Here is a 4,912-nt window from a genome sequence, read left to right on the forward strand (position 1 = left end):
AAGCCGCAAGGCCATGAGGGGGCACGAGCAGCTGTGGAGTCTTTCACGGCGACACGGCCACGGGTGGGGTCTCGCCCCCATCGACGTGTCTCGCTTTTAGTCATCAGAAGGGTACTCAAATTGACCACAATGTCCCTAACACACAAACACGCTTTCGCATCGGCGGATTGCCGCAGCACACCCGCTGCTGATCCGACAGTCTACTTGAGACGACGGACAAGAGCCCGGCGCGCGTACTCGCGCGGCTCTCCAAAACCACTCGGCCAGTGCCAGGGACAGCTTTCGGCGCCGGAGCCGCAACAATTCTACTCGAGGCGGAAGACGAAGCCAGCAAGAGCCTGGCCGCAAGTGCGTTCAAGTTTCGAGACTTCAGTCCCTCGTCTGTCCGTAAATCCTCTTTCGACGTGCGGCGCCTTCCCAAAGCGCACAAGTCCGTTAACCGCGGAACGCGTCCGACGTAGCAAAGCCGCGTTTCCTCTCGTACTTCGCAGCAGCGCCGCCTTTCCCTCGGCGGCGGGCGAATAGCCTGCCAACGTCGTCGCATTCAACCGCGATCTCGACATCTCGCGCGTCACGAGCAGGAGCCGACCGGCAGCCTCCGGCCCTGTCGGGCTCGGTGGCACTTGCCGCGGAGGACGGGAGGGCGTTATGGGCCACGGTTCCTATTGTACTTGGCAGCCACACCCTCGTACCGCCAGTTCCATGACCGACCGAATGCCGCGCCGTTCCTTCAGTACTTGGGCAGCAACATAGTCGGGTCGTTACTCCATACTCGCCGCAGGAAGCGACCGGCAGCCGCCAGCCTTTTCAGACTCGGCGGCGTTTGCCGCGGAGGACGGGAGAGCGCTTGCACCGCAGTTCCAACTATGAATGATGGATGGCAGGCAGCTTTAGCTCTCGACCGCCAGTTCCTTGACCGACCTCTACCGTTCCTCTCGTACTGGGCAAAGCTTTGTCGGGTCGTCTTACTCCCATTCCGCGCATGAGCGTCGAGGCGGACTGAAAGCCCACCCATGAAAGTGCGTTACGCCGTTTGTACCCACGGGCGCGGCCAAGCCAACCGTCCAAGGTTGCAGCCGCCGCCCGCTGGGCGCAACAAATTGGGCACGGGGCGCCCCTCAGAATTCAGGCAGTCCCCGCGCATGTTCGGGTATAGCCGTCCCCGCGTCCAAGCGGGGACAGCGGCGGAAAGCGTCGGGCGCAGCGAGCCGCTCCACCCACACGGGGCAGAAACGATCGTCACCCTTCACAGTCCGGTAATGATCCTTCCGCAGGTTCACCTACGGAAACCTTGTTACGACTTTTACTTCCTCTAAATGATCAAGTTTGGTCATCTTTCCAACAGACCGGCGCAACCGAAAGGCCGCGCCGGACATCGGTCCGAAGACCTCACTAAATCATTCAATCGGTAGTAGCGACGGGCGGTGTGTACAAAGGGCAGGGACGTAATCAACGCGAGCTTATGACTCGCGCTTACTGGGAATTCCTCGTTCAAGGGGAACAATTGCAAGCCCCTATCCCAATCACGAAAGAAGTTCCACGGGTTACCCAGTCTTTTCAGACAGGGATAAAGACACGCTGCTTCCTTCAGTGTAGCGCGCGTGCGGCCCCGGACATCTAAGGGCATCACAGACCTGTTATTGCTCTGTTTCGTGCGGCTAGGAGCCGCTTGTCCCTCTAAGAAGGTTGTAAGGTGCTGGGAACCCCGCACCTATTTAATAGGCTAGAGTCTCGTTCGTTATCGGAATTAACCAGACAAATCGCTCCACCAACTAAGAACGGCCATGCACCACCATCCACCGAATCAAGAAAGAGCTCTCAATCTGTCAATCCTCCCAGTGTCCGGGCCGGGTAAGTTTTCCCGTGTTGAGTCAAATTAAGCCGCAGGCTCCACTCCTGGTGGTGCCCTTCCGTCAATTCCTTTAAGTTTCAGCTTTGCAACCATACTTCCCCCGGAACCCAAATACTTTGGTTTCCCGGAAGCTGCCCGCCGAGTCATTTGAGTAACTCAGGCGGATCGCTGGTTGGCATCGTTTATGGTCAGAACTAGGGCGGTATCTGATCGCCTTCGAACCTCTGACTTTCGTTCTTGATCAAAGAAAACATTCTTGGCAAATGCTTTCGCAGTAGTTCGTCTTGCGACGGTCCAAGAATTTCACCTCTAGCGCCGCAATACGAATGCCCCCGTCTGTCCCTCTTAATCATTACCTCGTATTCCAAAAACCAACAGAACAGAAACGAGGTCTTGTTCTATTATTCCATGCAAGTTTATTCAGGCGACTCGCCTGCGTTGAGCACTCTAATTTTTTCAAAGTAAAAGCACCGGCCTTCTCGAGGCACACAATGAAGTGCACCAAGAAAGGACCGGCATGATGTTCAGTCCGAGCCGTCGCATCGGGTAGATGCACTACTCGTCTGGAACTGAGATCCAACTACGAGCTTTTTAACCGCAGCAGCTTTAGTATACGCTATTGGAGCTGGAATTACCGCGGCTGCTGGCACCAGACTTGCCCTCCAATTGATCCTCGTTAAAGGATTTAGAGTGTACTCATTTCAATTACGGGGCCTCAAAAGAGTCCCGTATTGTTATTTTTCGTCACTACCTCCCCGTGCCGGGAGTGGGTAATTTGCGCGCCTGCTGCCTTCCTTGGATGTGGTAGCCGTTTCTCAGGCTCCCTCTCCGGAATCGAACCCTGATTCTCCGTTACCCGTAACAACCATGGTAAGCAAGTAACCTACCATCGAAAGTTGATAAGGCAGACACTTGAAAGAAACGTCGCCGGCTCGTGGCCATGCGATCAGCACAAAGTTATCCAGAGTCACCACACAATACGGGCCGAAACCCGATCGATCTTGGTCTAATAAAAGCACCCGTCGCCCAAAGGGCTTCAGGCTCACTGCATGTATTAGCTCTAGAATTGCCACAGTTATCCAAGTAGGAAGAAACGATCTAAGGAACCATAACTGATTTAATGAGCCATTCGCGGTTTCGCCTTATTTCGGCATGTACTTAGACATGCATGGCTTAATCTTTGAGACAAGCATATGATTACTGGCAGGATCAACCAGGTAATCGTTCAACTGCGCGTCCAGCCATGCCGGACGCCGTTGTTGCGACGCCGAGGCCACCTTCAGGCGCCTCAGCACGCTTCGTTTTTGCAAAGCCCACCTCTTTGCACAGTCCGAGATGACGGCGTTCGAGCTCGCTACGGCGCCCTCCCCGCAGGGCTGGGTATCGCCACGCGGCAAGAAGCACGCACACTCTCGATAGATTCGTTGCGTCGACTCGGTCACGGCTTGCGGGATTTGCCATCAGCCCGCAGCACTGGTGGACCGATCGGCGCTTGCAACGTAGCCGAGACGGCAAAGCCGCCAAGCGACGGGTCACGCCCGCGCCTTCGGCGCTTTCTTATTTGACTCGTCCGAGGACGATGCGGAACACACCTCGATATCGTGGATACGGCGTCGTCCGACAACCAGCCCCTAACGCATCAAGCGGATGAGGCTGCAGACGATTGCCGAGGGATCCACGGGAGAGGCTCCGGGGACACGCTTGACGGGCACGGAGCCCGCCGCATATCAGACACCCAGGTCGCACGCACTCGGGGGGCGACTGCACTCCAACCCCCATATAATAGCAGCGATAAGTACCCAGACCTCCATGGGGCCGTACTCGTGGCATTTTCGACGGGGATTTGGCGGAAATCGTGCCGCACCTTGACGAACTTTGAAAGTTTACGTCGGCTGCACAGGGCCGAAGTCGTGAAAACCAACACCGCGCAAGAGGGTCGTGATCGTCAATGTTTCGCCAGCGGCGAGTACGGCTTCGCGAATATTCACGTGCCTGAACCACCGCGCATCCTGTGCTGACTTTCACGGCGAACGAGCTTTCCGCTGCCGCACTTTCTCTGCAAACGTTGTGCCACGCACGGTGCTGTGCTCCATGACCGTTGTTTTGGACGGTGGCTTGCGTACTCGTCGGCGTATTTCCACCTCTCGGTGCACCACGGTGCCCCAGCTCACCGATACAAGGCAAACGTGCGAGCCGCTTTCGGTATTTCCACGGAAAAGTTGCGCTGAACGTCGCTTGCGCGCGCCGCCCCGGCTGACGAGCTTTCGGACTTTGTCTCTGCGAGCGGTCGCGTACTCGTCGGCGCAATTCCCGACGTCGCCGCAGTGCGTGAATCGCACAAAACGCACCCGGACACCACAAATTGAAAAGTGGTACGATGTCGGCCGGGGCCGCATACCTCTATATAATAGCAGCGATAAGTACCCAGACCTCCATGGGGCCGTACTCGTGGCCGCCGGCGGCAGTTAGCGCCGAAAGAAATTCCTCATTTTTGCTTTTCAAGCCGTGTTTCTGCCTCTCGCGTGCACCACGGTGCCCCAGCTCACCGATACAAGGCAAACGTGCGAGCCGCTTTCGGTATTTCCACGGAAAAGTTGCGCTGAACGTCGCTTGCGCGCGCCGCCCCGGCTGACGAGCTTTCGGACTTTGTCTCTGCGAGCGGTCGCGTACTCGTCGGCGCAATTCCCGACGTCGCCGCAGTGCGTGAATCGCACAAAACGCACCCGGACACCACAAATTGAAAAGTGGTACGATGTCGGCCGGGGCCGCATACCTCTATATATAGCAGCGATAAGTACCCAGACCTCCATGGGGCCGTACTCGTGGCCGCCGGTGGCAGTTAGCGCCGAAAGAAATTCCTCATTTTGCTTTTTAAGCCGTCTTTTCCACCTCTCGCGTGCACGACGGTGCCCCAGCTCACCGATACAAGGCAAACGTGCGAGCCGCTTTCGGTATTTCCACGGAAAAGTTGCGCTGAACGTCGCTTGCGCGCGCCGCCCCGGCTGACGAGCTTTCGGACTTTGTCTCTGCGAGCGGTCGCGTACTCGTCGGCGCCATTCC

The 4,912-nt window shown here is 57.0% G+C and overlaps 1 non-coding gene across 1 annotated transcript; it reads right to left on the bottom strand.

The window, feature by feature from the left end:
* Positions 1 to 1,257: 1,257 nt before the first annotated feature.
* Positions 1,258 to 3,072, bottom strand: LOC119451222 (small subunit ribosomal RNA). The gene has a single exon (XR_005191748.1). It is a non-coding gene; the product is annotated as a small subunit ribosomal RNA (ribosomal RNA).
* Between the last annotated feature and the right edge of the window lie 1,840 nt (positions 3,073 to 4,912).

Source organism: Dermacentor silvarum, chromosome 4 (genome assembly GCF_013339745.2).
Source record: "Dermacentor silvarum isolate Dsil-2018 chromosome 4, BIME_Dsil_1.4, whole genome shotgun sequence".
In the NCBI taxonomy this organism is placed as follows: Eukaryota; Metazoa; Arthropoda; class Arachnida; order Ixodida; family Ixodidae; genus Dermacentor; species Dermacentor silvarum.